Raw genomic sequence first — 6088 nt, 5'->3', positions numbered from 1 at the left:
CTCTGGGAGCCCAGAGCCACTGCCCCCTCCCCTGGATGCCCAGTCTTGTGTGTCTACTGGTGGGAGACTAAGAGGACCCCAGGATGCAATGTGCCTAGCCCAAAAGGCTCTTGCTAACTGATGGGTTTTAGTTGCTGTCCTGTGTGCTCCCCTCCAATGGCTATGTCCCTGGTTGTCAAAGTACTTCTTGATCTCCTGTAATCTTTCTTAAATTGCACAAATATAACATAAAAATGGAAAAAAGAAAAAAAAAAGAAAAGCAACGATGTCAGTCTAGAGACTAAGGTGCACCTAATCCAGGCTGTGATCCTTGCAATTATTTGTTATGCTTCAGATAGTTGGACAACGACTAAGGATGACAGAAGAAGAATCTATGCTTTTAAATTATGGTGCTAGAGTATTGAACATACCATGGACTGCCAAGAAAATAAACAGGTCTGTTTTGGAGAGGGTGAAACTAGGTATCTCCTTAGAGGCTAGGATTTTGAAGCTCCTATCACATATTTTAGGCATGTGACCAGGAGGTACCGGTCCTTGGAGTAGGACATCATGCTCAGAAGGTTGGAGGGACAGCACAGGAGAGGAAGACCCTGGTTGAGATGGATTGATACAGTAACTGGGACAATAGGGTCTGGTGTGTTGGAATTAGTGAGACTGCCTCAAGACAGGGCTTCTGTACATAGGGTTGCTATGGGTCACAGGCAACTCAAGGGCAACAGCAACAACAATGTGCATTCACCCTCTGCCAGTCTTGTGCCAGATCCTGGGGTCATTGAGAACAACCATTCTCACATGCGAACTATACATGAATTTTCCTGCTACATGTCTTAGAAAGACCAAGAAGAGTTCTGCCTGGGAGGAAATCAGGGAGGCTTCTTGAAGGAGGTGACAAATCCACTGAGTGTTCCCTGTAAGAAAAGCACAAAGAGAAATGTCCTAAGTGAAGCTGTGGTGGGCATGGGTGGCTGGACAAATGTAAAGCTTCGATGGTTTTGGGAGGAAACTGTTGGTTGTGGAATTGTGGAAAGAGCCAGTTCTGTGGCCCAGTAATTCACCAAGTGCTTTGCAACCTGAGGTAAGACCCTTGCACTCTCTCAGCCCTGCTTCCTGATTGGTTAAAAAAAAAGCTGTCTTCCTAGTTTACCTCAGGAAGTTGTTATGATTAGGTTTGCAAGGCACTTAGTAGGGTTTTTGCACATGTAGGTGCTCACTAATAGTAGGCATCTGTTCAAGTTAAGGCCAGAACTCAAGGACCCCCATGATTGCAACTTCACTTCCAGAAGTTTTAAAGGACGTTTGAGAGGATGAGATTCCCTGAAAAAAAGCTCACTTTCTTATGCTCCCCTCAAACTTTCCAATGGAAATAATGATACCTCCCCTAAACACACACACACACACACACACACACACACACACACAGCCCTGGGGGAAAGATTGGCCACATTTCAGTCCAGAATTTTTTAATACTCCCAGACGCTGGTTTTTATCTCTCACATTTTTAAGGCCTGACAAAGGGTTTAAATAAAGACAGCCTGTTTATGTTGCCAAACAGGGCATTTTTCTGGCTCTCTCCTTGTAGCGTGAATGGAGCTGGCGTTTTCCTCCTGCCCCTGTCAGCTCAGAAAAACAGACCCTTCTTTTGGTGGCCAGGAAGTTGGGAGGGTTCCTTCAACAAACACCCGCCCTGCTGACCCAGGATCCAGGCTAGTCATCTCTGAGGAAGCCCTTTTCACATACCTATCCCATTTTCACAGCTGCTCCCTGGGGCTGGCAGCAGCTGTCTTAAAATAATGCCCCATTTCCCAGATGGGACTTAAAGAGCTCAGAGTGGAAAGGGGACCAGCTTCTCGCCCTTTTACATCTTGGCTCTACCACTGACTGGGCTGTGCCTCAGTTCCTTCATTTGTAAACTGGAGGTGACGCCCCTCTCCTTTCCGTAGGAAAATTCAAGAGCGAAATAAATCATGCCAAGGGCTAGCCGCCGCAGCACCAGGTGCGCGTGGGAATGCTTTTTGTTATTTCTTTATCACCACGCAGCCCTCTGCCTGCCTTGGTGCCTCCTCCTGCCTCCAGGGCTCAAGGCAAATGGCTCCTGATCACCACTAAAAGTTTGCTCTGCATCAGGTCTGGCTCCAAACAGGAATGGAGCAGGTGCGTTCTTTTACACACTGCCATAATCCGAGACCTGCCTGTTTTGTTCACTGCCATAATTCAGGGTCTAGTGCACAAAGGAGGTGCTCAATATTTGGTGAGGGGTGGGGGGTGGCGAGGAATCCCACAGAATAAGCAGCAGTATTAGGTCCCCTTTACAGGCCTGGTGGCAAGAAGCTGTGCTGCAACCCCAAAGGCACGAGGTTGCAATCCACCAGCTGCTCCACTGGAGAAGGTTAAGCAGTCTCCTTCCACTCAATTTACTGCCTCTGTGAAAACCTGCTGGAGGGTCAGGTATGGGTCGGTTCCAACTCCACCACACACAACACAACAGCTGAAAGGATATCTGGTGGCATAGTGCTTAAGTAGGTTAACTGAGAGGTTGTGGTTGTTGTTGTTAGATTTAGATTGAGTCCCGTATGAACAACAGATCTGAACCGTCTCCTATCCTGTGCTATCCTCACAACATCTGCCACACTAGAGCCCATTGCTACAGCCATTCTCAATCCTTCTGATTGAGGGTCTTCCTCTCTTTCACTGTCCCTCCACCTGCCCAAGCATGATATCCTTCTCCAAGAAATAACCTTTCCTCGCAACACACCCTGCGCTGCGATCCCAAAGGTGCGCTGTTTGAATCTGCCAGCTGCTCCGTGGGAGAAGGATGGGCAGTCTCCTCCCTTGTGGTTAACTGCCTCTGAAAACCCGCCTGAGGGTCAGCTATTGGTCCTTTCTGACTCAACGCTACACAACAGCACAACAACAACAACAAGCGACATGCCCAAAGTATGTGAGATGAAGTGTCATCATCTTTGCCTTTGAATTCAGGAGCCGCTCTGAGAAGAATGAACAATCTTTATTTTATTTTATTTTGTGCGTGTGTACTGTCAAATCGGATCTGACTGGTACAGGAGGAGATTGCCCCTCCTTCTCCAGCAGAGCCTCTGATGGATTTGAACCGCTCACCTCTGGGATTGCAGTGCAGCTTCTTGCCGCTAGGCCACCTGGACAATCTTCTCTTATAAAGATTCTTTGTCTCTTATTGTCGGCAAGTGAGTTTCCAGGACTGTAAATTGCACTGGAAGAAATGACTCCTCTTTCTCCTGCAGACCGGATTCGAACCTGTCACAGAGGTGAGGCCTTTGGGTTAGCAGCGCAACTCCCTATGAAATATTCTATCAGAGCTTCAAAACCAGAAGAAGACTCGTTCAAGAGCAGTGGGTTTGCTCTTTGGGGGTTTTATAGATGAAGCCACGTAAGCTCAGAGAGGTTGAGAGACTGCAATAAGGGCATATAGTTTGAATGCAAGGCAGTCCGGCTACTTGAAGCAGGAGCGCTGTGGGGCTTGGGGCTGGTCTGCAAGCACAAGGCCTGGTCTGCATGCATGAGGGCTGGTGCGCGCGCATGAGGGCTGGGCCGCGCGTGCATGAGGCCTGGTGCGCGCGCACATGAGGGCTGGTGTGCACGCATGGCTACACCACAGCGTACACCCCGGTCTACACGTATTCATGTCCAGCTTATTCCCACTGCCCGGGAGTCCTGGCCTTGTAGGCTCCAGGGCGGTCCTCTCCTCCGTGCCACGTGACCTGTTCTGGCCCTGGCCAGGCAGCTGTTCCCCAGATGTGCCCACAGCACAGTCTTCCAGCCGCCAGGCCGGCGCCTCTGGGCTGGGGCCTCGAAGCTGCGGGGGAGAGACCTTTGGCTCTGGCTGTCCCCGCCCGCTCCACCCTTCTTGTAACAGAAGACCACAAACACTCCCCCTTCCACACTCTGCCCCCAGCTCTGCTCACAGCCTACCCTGTGCCTCTACCCAGGCAAAGAGTAAAATCCAAACTCCTCCCCTTGGCCCAGACGCCTGCCCACCACCAACTGCATCTTCTGCCCTCTCACACTGCTTCGCTGCTTCTCTTACAAACCAGCACAGTCCTGCCTCAGGGTCTTTGCCCTGCCTGTGCCCTCTGCCTGGAACTCCCATCTGCTAGATCTTTGGAAGACTAGCTGCTTCTTATTCTTCAAGTCTTGGGCCAAATGCCACCTCTTTAGAGCTTCTCCCTGCCTGGGTCACTGGCTTTGTGTCTCATGCCCTTGGTCTTAATGATTGTTATTGTTTGTTATATACAGCCCAATAGAAAGCTGATTCGTTGCTGACCCTCCAGCAGGTTTTTGGAGGCAGTAAATTGCAAGGGAGGAGATTACCCATCTTTGTTTGTAGAGCAGCTGGTGAAGTTGAATTGCCTGCAGTGCAACCTCTTACCACTGGGCCACCAGAGCTCCCTGCATTTAATGATTAGATGCCTTTCTTGTCATCTGAAATGATCTTTGTTTTCTCGTGTCTTGCCCATCTTGCAGACTCTAGGAGGGGAGAGAGCTGTTCTCTGTCTGTCCCCTCTGTATCCCCTGAGCTGAGCACAGGTCTGACCCAGCGAGGGGAAGGAACTTGCCCTAGGTCACAAAGCTTAGTACTTGGAATAGAATTACTATTTAGAGTAATACTTGTTGAGTTAATGCATTTGTTGACAAAATGGGGACAAATGTGAACTTAAGCCACAGTGTTTAAGGCTGCAATACTTGGCACTTGGTAAACATTCAGGAATGGGAGCCAAAATAGACAGTTTGTGCCCTTCCAGGAGTGTCATTTTCCCTTTCCCCACCCCCTGGTGGATTCAAACCCTAAGACTCACCTTTGGGTTAACAGCACAATTCCTTACTGACTAGGCTGCCAGAGCTCCCCCTTTCTGTCTCCCCTTACCCTCAGCAGGAGGCTGAGACAGACACATGTTCTCTGTGCCCAGCAGGCTGTAAATCTTATGTCAAGTCTCTTTTCCATGTTGGACCTCAGTTTCCCCATCTGCAAAATGAGGACTGTTGTTGACCTTCCATTCTAGAATCTTCGCTTCGCTCCTGGGTTGTTTCAGGGGGGCTGCTCTCCCCACCTGGGCCCACCTTTCTCATCTCCCATCATTTTTTCTAAGAGGCCCCAGGACAATGACAGGAAGCTGCAGGGTCTCAGTCTGGTCTCCTCCCTGGATCCCCTGCTGATTGAGTGAGCAGGCAGTGCTGTGGTTGCTTCCTGTGTCTGCTCAGAGCCCCTGCCCAGGGGTCTCTGGAAGTCAGAGGAGGAGCAGAGTCAAGGCCTGCAAAGCCAAGCCACTCGGTACAGGTGAGACCTGCACACAAATACACAAAACCACACAGCCAGCAGAGCACCTACCAACACAATCAACACAGTGACGCAAACACATCCAACTGGTACACCCGGGCAACACACCAAAGTGCACAACACAGCAACACACCATTATATCAGTGAACAAAATGACCTCAAAGCACACAACCCAAACACCAAACTTGCCCCCCGCCCACGAAACCAGGGTGCTCCTTGGAGGCAAGTACAATAAAACTTTGTCTCACATACTTTGGACATGTTATTAGCAGGGGTCAGTCCTTGCTTGGAGAAGGACATCATGCTTGGAAAGATGGAGGGACAGTCAGTTTAAGAGAGGAAGGCCTATAGCAAAGTGGATTGGCCAGGCTGTAAGAAAAGGCTCAAGGGTATTGGAGATGGTAAGGATGGCACAGGATAGGGCAAGGCTCAGATCTGCTGTTTATAGGGTTCCTCTGAGTTGACAGTACATAACAACAACATAACAACACCAAGACTCCGCAATACTCCTTAGAGAAAATCATTCCTATGCAAATGATACACGTAACTGCTCAAACTTCCCCCACCCCTTCACCATGCAGATACCCAACCAACACCATTTGTACCTGTTCCATGATCCCAGACAGCTCCCACACCCCTAAAGTCTTTATGTAGCCAATTCTCTTTTCCTATAACACACAAACATACAGTTCAGAACTCTCCATGAGACCCACAGACACACAACCACACCCCATCCTGAACAGCAGACCTCTCACACCCACAGACAGGGTCCCTGGCCCT

The sequence above is a fragment of the Elephantulus edwardii genome, unplaced genomic scaffold, assembly GCF_000299155.1.
Source record: "Elephantulus edwardii isolate Elephantulus edwardi_28Jun2011 unplaced genomic scaffold, EleEdw1.0 scaffold00015, whole genome shotgun sequence".
In the NCBI taxonomy this organism is placed as follows: domain Eukaryota; kingdom Metazoa; phylum Chordata; class Mammalia; order Macroscelidea; family Macroscelididae; genus Elephantulus; species Elephantulus edwardii.
The sequence above is the reverse complement of the archived record's forward strand: the minus strand, read 5'-3'. Positions refer to the sequence as shown.